The sequence below is a fragment of the Pteropus alecto genome, unplaced genomic scaffold (genome assembly GCF_000325575.1).
Source record: "Pteropus alecto unplaced genomic scaffold, ASM32557v1 scaffold95, whole genome shotgun sequence".
Classification (NCBI taxonomy): Eukaryota; Metazoa; Chordata; class Mammalia; order Chiroptera; family Pteropodidae; genus Pteropus; species Pteropus alecto.
The window spans coordinates 23,609,208-23,616,615 of NW_006441071.1; the positions used below are offsets into that span (position 1 = coordinate 23,609,208).

A 7,408-nucleotide genomic window follows, 5' to 3' on the forward strand; every position below is an offset into this window, starting at 1 on the left:
CCGCTTGCTTTCAGATATCCTGTTATGTGACAATTTGACGTCTTTATCACATCAGCCTATGTTGGTCTGGTTCTTTGTTACTGGAGAGTGGAAGGATTGTAACTGATGCAGCAGTTTTAGTTCTGGTCTTTGAGACCAGGTGCCCACCTTGCGGATGGGTTTCCATAATTGCGACTATAATGCAACCAAGAAGGCACATGACCTAAAAGTACTGAATCATCTATGATCTTTACTCAGGCTATTGAACTTTAGTGCTGGGACAAAACTTTAGAGAACATCTAATCCCAGGTTTCCTGCAGTAGGTTCTGCGGAACTGCAGGCCTATAAAATACTTTCACCCAGAAAGGGTCCATGGCCAGTGAAGTTTGGGAACTCCTTCTACCATAACCCCTTCTCAGAGAGGAAAAAGTTCTGTGTCTGCAGTTCTGTCTGTTCTGTCACTGCCTTTGTTCAGAACCCTTTTCTTGCTTGTCTAGATCTCAGTGGAAGTCTTATTTCTGGTATCCCGACATTCCGTTATTCCTATTTTTTTTACATGAGGGTTTTTATTTATTTTATTTTATTAATTTTTAAAAATAATTTTTTGATTTTTCAATTACAGTTGACATACACTGTTTTATTGGTTTCAGGTGTACAACACAATGATTAAACATTTATATAAGTGGTTACGAAGTGATTACCCTGATAAGTCTAGTACCCACCTGATACCATACATAGTTACTACAATATTATTGACTGCATTTTCTATGCTGTACTTTATATCCTAGTGAGTATTTTTTTTAACACCTACAGCACCTGGTCTTCCTAGGTGGTCTCCCATCCATGTACTAACCAGGCCTGACTCCGCTTAGCTTCCGAGATCAGAGAAGATCGGGCACATTCAGGGTGGCATGGCCGTAGACATCCCAGTGAGTATTTTTGTAACTTCTGATTTGTACTTCTTAATCCCTTCATCTTTTTCACCCAGCCTCCTATTCTTTTTGACTTATCTTTCACATTGCCTCCTGTAATTCACAAGTCAGCACACGCTAGGTGCTGGTACTGTTCCAGTTGCTGAAGACGCAACAGTAAATAAACCGGAAGATCCCTGCCCTCACGTAGCTTATATTCTAATCAAAGGGGTACATATGAGAAAATAAGAGTTTTGGAGGAAAACTAATCAGGGACAGAGGTATAACTTTGAAGAGAGTTTCAGGGAAGGTCTTTCTTCGAAAGTGACATTTAGGTAGAGGCCTGGGGGTGGATGAGTATATTTGAGGAAGAACTTTCCAGGGAGACAGAATAGCACATATAAAGTTTCTGCGGTAAGGAAGAGGGCCCAGTGTGTCTGCAGAAGAGCAGGGAGGAGAGCGTGTGCGGAGTGGAGGGAGGGGAGAGCGTAGTGGTGGCCAGTGGTCAGCTGAGAAGTGGGGGCCAGTTATGTGATGTCTTCCAGACCCCTGCAGGGATGTGGCTGTGCTCTGAGTAGGGTGGGACACTTTAGGGAAATTTTGAGAGGAGGAGTGATATAATAGACATATCTTTAAAGGATCTACCTTCTTGCCATGATGAGAGCGGATTGTGGTTGTGGCACAGAAAGTGAAGAGAGGAGACCCATTAGCAGGTCACTGCAACACTCCAGGCAAGAGGTGACAGCTTGGACCAGGGTGGTCACAAGGGAAGAAGTGAGAATTAACTGAATTCTGGATGTGTTTTGGAAGTAGAGGCAAGATGTCATGACAAATTGGACATTACATGAAAAAGAATGGAATCAAGGATGTTTCTAGTCCACGCCCCCACCCCAGAAAAACTAAGCAAATAGAAGAATGGAGTTGCCTTTTATTATGATGAGGAAGAATGTAGAAAGAGGAGGTTTTTGGGGGGAAACATGAAGAGCTCAGTCAGACCAGGTAGGTTTGAGATGCCTGTTAGATATGTCAGTAGAGGTGTTTAGTAATCACTTGTATATAGCCTGTTATAATGCACGTCTGGAGTTCAAGGACAAGGTACAGGCTGAAGACCTGATCTTAAAGGTCATCAGCAAATACATCACACTTAATGCAGTGAGACTGAGAACACCGAGACGTGATTGTAGGTGGAGGTGCAAGGACTGAGTTCTTAGATGCTCCAGAGTTTATGGATCAGGGGTGAGTAGGAGTCTGAGAAGATGCAGCCAGGGTTAAGAGGAAGAGTGTGAAGTACTGGTACTTGAAGAAAGTATTTCCAGAAGGTTGGAGTGATCACCTGGGTCACATGCAGCTGATTGGTCAAGTGGGATGAGGACCGTGAAGTGACCCTTGGATTCAAGGGGAGGTGTTGGGCATGTAACTAAGATGCTCCATAGTATTGCAGCCTTGGCATCCATTTTGTTTAGCCAAGTGGTCTACAGGGACCTTAAGCTGACACTAGTCCCTTTATGCAATGCATGCCCCAGATAACAGCCCACAGAACCACAAGCAAATATAAGTTTCTGATATCATTTCCCCAATAGCCCTTGTGATAAGTAGTCTCCCTTGCCTTCCAGGGGCTTCTCCTTGTGTGCTGCTTATATAAGACCCCTGTGGAGCTCACCAAAACCCTGCTGTTTTGGTTCAAACTGATCAATCCAGCCCAGGAACACCATAGCAGTCTACCCACAGACCCTAATAAAAGCATGTACTCCAGGTCCTGCCTCTCTGTCGGCACCCTGCCTTGACCTCCCCATGTGGTCCCTTGGTGTGTGCTATATACCTCCTCTAGGACCTGTGTCTAATAAACTTCTCTACCTAAATTTCTTTTATGGGCTGTTGTTGAACCACAACTGTTGAACTGGCACTCTGTGCTCCACCTAATAAATGTTAATTTAACAAACTCATAATAGGAGGTCACCAATGAGGTTGACAGGGCATTTTGGTGGAGGAGTGGGGGCAAAAGTCCACAGAGCAGAGAGGAAGAGGGGCAGTGAATACAGACAAGTCTTGAAAAGAGTTTTGCTCTCAAAGGGGACAGAATGGGAAAATAGCTGAAGGGGAATGTGGGATCCAAGAAGGGAAAATATTCTAGCAAACCAAGAATACATTGGACAACGCTAAACAAAGAAGGTTTTATTCAAGGCTATTGGAATATGTGAGAGAGGCTAGAACTCATCTGAACTCAAATCTGCTGAAGTAGGGGGTGGTAGAATTTTTAAAGGCTGATGAGAGGTATAAGCCATCTATGTCTGCTAATTGACTTCACCCAAGGGAATATTAAACTTCTCATATCTTTGTGATAGAAGGTAGTTTTACAACTTGGAGTAAGGTGCCCACTGAAGTTAGGCTCCCATCTGACAGTAAAAATTGGGTGGTTCCCAGGCCCTTGAGAAAGAAAGTCCTGGGTTGTAAAACTGTCAAGAGACTTTTAAAAAGATTCATGTGCACTTCAAAGGGCAGGGATAGAATTTACAATGACAAATTTTCTCAAGAAAATGCTCTAAGAAGAGGGAGGTTAGGGGCCTAGAATGGGGAAGAATCCTGTCTGAAGGTAAGTTAAACTGAGGTGGGGAGTATTGAGGCCATGTTGGTTCATTTCTAAAACAGATACATCTATTTAAAATTTCCGATGTCTGCAAGATAATCAAAACTCTTTCCTAGTCTGCCTCTGCAGCCTCATCTGTAGCCTTCTTGCCTTTCCCCCAGTGGCCTGTGGATGCCCCTGGCGCATTTGGCTGTGCCTTACCTTTTCCTAGCTGTTCCCTTCTTTCTGGTAACTTTTCAGGGCCCTTTCCATCCAGGGCACAGCTCTCTTCTCACCTCCTCTGTGGGACATTCACCTCCAGGAGAATCAATGATTCTCTCCTCTGTTGGTCCCTAGAGTCTACACAGCTTTTATGGCACTGTTTCAGTTTTCAGAGCTTCAGTTGATTTTAAATTCCTCAAGGGCACAAGCATATTTTATTCATCTTATTAGTTCTACCTAAGGAATAATGTTTGGCTTTCGATAATCACATGGAGGTAAGATATAATGTGTATAATGTTTCAGAGGACCTGTCGTTATTTTCTCCCAAAACATAGATTTCATTAACCAAGGAAAAGGAATAGAACATTTTATTTATAATATTTGGCATAATCTGCAGCTAGTATTAATTTTGAGTACAGGTCTCGCAGTAGTTTCCACTATCTAAGAAGTATGGATGATACAAAGGGAGCGATTGCCTAAGTTTCTGCTTAATGGTGAGAATTTGATTCTGAGTATGTAAGCCTTACTAGGACTATATGTAATAATTCTGCTAGTAAAATGCACCTGTTGAGATCTCCTGACAGTGAGGCCTCACCCACCGCATGGATTCTGAGTGAAGCAGTTTAGAAAACGATCCCTATTTTAGGTCACATGGAAATAAATAGAGAGAGGTCATGTCCATGCCCATCAGTTTCTGTTCCCTGGATGTGAGATGAGGGTGTGGAATTCCACGATGTCAGATTGACAAGTTGATTTAATACCAGCTTGAGAGAGAGCTTCAACTCAAGTGGCTGGATTAGGTAATACAGCATGGCAGGCTCTAATGGGTTGGGGTTTGACAGGAGGTTTCCTGGGGTATGGAGCCTGAGGGTTCACCTTTTGAGCCTATGAGAAGAGCTGATGCTTTCACCTGTTACTCTATTGGGGGCTCTGTGATTATAGCTTTAGACCTCTGAATGGGGCTGGAGAGCGGGGAAAAAAAGCTCTAGAATTAGCAGGAGAAAACGAACATGAAGACAAAAACCAATAAGTGGTCACGGAGCTGCCAAGAGTGAAAGCAGTAACGAGACAGAATTAGTTCTTACTGACAACTTGAAATTGCTTGCAACATTATAAAAATCAATCAGCCTGTGAAAAGCAGACTCACAGTGACCACTGGATGGTGTGATGTTTGCAATTTGTCTGGACACAAATTTAGAGAAACCAGTGGGATTTAACCTAATACACAGCTTTGGGCTGGTATAAAGCTTTTAAAGAGAAAGGTCAATATTAGCTTCAACTAGGGTTATTTTTCTCCAGCCATCTTAAAATCAGTAGAACTGATATTAGTTGATTACTCATTTCTCCAGCCTAATATCTATTGTGGCTTTGCTGTCCTCACAATGCATTATAATTAGTGTCTTTTTTCCTATTGACTATTCCTTTTGGATTATGTTTCTCTGTTTCCCCTCTTCTCCCCCCTGCCTGCTGCCATCTCTAGTGGCATTTAACACTATTGTTGTAGCCCTCAAAATTTTGAATAAGTATAGGAAAAGATTACCCCCCAAAATTCTCTCTTCTAACAGATGTGGGTGCTGACGTATAAAACCTCCTCAAGGATTGTCAGTCTCTTGGGAGAGGCAGATGAGTCAACCTGAAGTTACAATACATACAGAGAAAGGTGTTTGACTGTATTGTAGTGGCTGTTTTGGTGGGGCAGACAATGTGCGTGGCTGCTACCTTTATCCTCAAAACCTGGCACATGGATGGAAATTTGTGTAATGTTAAAAAAAAAGGAGGTAGATGCATTGGGAAAGGGAATTCCATATATAGGGGCAAGCAAGTACAAAGTCCCAAGAGTATGAACAAGTCTTCAGGTATTATGTGATGGCCAGGTTGGGGAGGTGGGCTCAGATCATGGAGGACCTAGAGTCGAAGGGAGCCCTCTGAAGGCTGTGTGGAGCTATGAAAATTGTTGCACACATCAAGTGCTCACAAGTGTTTATCACATGGCTGAATGAATCAATGGAAGGACTTCAAGCTAGGGAGGCCCTTGGTTAGATTTTTTTTTTTGCCAATACAGAAAATGGTCTAAAAGGGGTGGGTCTAAAGCAGGGTTCTCAACTAGGGGGGACTTTGCTCCTCCATGAACATTTGGCAATGTCTGGAGGTAATTTAGCTTCTTATAACTTGAGGGTTGTTCCTGGCATCTAGTGTACAGGAGCCAAGATGCTGCTAGATATCCTACAATGCAAGGGACACTCTCCCCACTCCGCCCTGCCAACAAAAAGAACTATTCAACTCCAAATGCCAATAAATGCTGAGATTGAGAAAGTCATTAGAAAGCACACAAGGTTACAAATTTACTGAAACTACAACTAAAATGTATAGAGAAAATGTTGTTTTTTAAATTTGCCTAGAGCTGATCTGGTATTCCTCAAGAGCCTCACTTACTGGTTAGAAGGAAAAAAATTAACAAAATTTAGTCTAATGCAGTTTAGAACTTGGTATGAGCCAATAATTGCAAAAAGTCTTTTTAGAGAGTGATTTTTTTTTTAAGGTAATTGTAACACCCACTTCTCCCCGACTTTCCAAGATTTTCTCCAAGTTAATATCTGAGTTTGTGGGGAGAGGGGACTCATGAAACCTCATATGATATCATGGAGCCTAGAAAATTCTTTGAAGAGCTTTGGGGCCACTGCTGGGTAGAAGGAACTATCATCCTGTAGTTTTCAACCCAGAGTGGCTCAGCAATGTTTTTTGTTTTTATTTACATATTTGGGTTCCATATAAGATTTTATTTGAAGAAAAGGGTTGTTTTGCTGGGGGTGGGGGGAACATTTGAAAACCATTGATCTGAAACACCATTATAGACATCTACACTGGAATGTGAATTAAAGGCTTGGATCACTGTCCTCTGACACATCAAAACATTTTTATGGGTACCATGACATTTATTTCTAGGTTTCGTTCCCAACAATTGGGCTGCCCAAACCTTTCAGTCATGTCTAATTTTGTCACCATTGTGTAGATGTGGATAAAATCTTTCCATCATGGTCAATATGTTTTTTTACATATGTAGCAATTTCTCATTGAAAATTGCCCTTCTAAGGGAACATAATAGATTTCATGGTTCTCCAATGAAGAAGGAAGGTGCTAACTAGCCATGTGGCTCAAAGTACATTATTGCAGTAACTACTTCCTTTTGAGGAATAAAGAGCCCGTATTACAGCCTTTTTAATATCAATAAAAAGAAATTTTCACACACGTTCTATGAATAAAGTTTCTACAGTAATTCCTTCTGTATGGCTGACTCTCTTTTCTTTTTCACCCATGAGATCAGAGGACAGTTAGATAAGAGAAGGTTTGAATAGGGCTGGAAAGGGTTAATGATGAGGAATTAATAATGCTGTCAATTGTTATGAATATAATAGCAGTCAGTAATTTTTGAGTACTTACTATGATATAAGCATTGCTCTGAGTATTTCTCATTTATTAATTCCAATTCTCACCATAAAGGTGAATTAAATAAGTGCTCAGACAGGAAACTGAGGCATGAGGAAGCTAAGTACTGCTCAAGGTCGCGCTCTGCTAAGTCTGATTCTAACCCAGGTGGTCTCGTTCCAAAATCCAAGTGCTGAGTTTTCTGTGTTATGGACTGACAATTTTCTCTGCTTTAATGCTTTCTGCACTGGGATTGTCCATCTGCCTGCATTAGAAATGCAACAGTGTCCTTAAGCGAAGATTTGGCGCA

The 7,408-nt window shown here is 41.8% G+C and overlaps 1 pseudogene; it reads right to left on the bottom strand.

Moving 5' to 3' along the window:
- Positions 1 to 783: 783 nt before the first annotated feature.
- LOC112485049 lies at positions 784 to 902 on the bottom strand (annotated as a pseudogene).
- Positions 903 to 7,408: the final 6,506 nt, after the last annotated feature.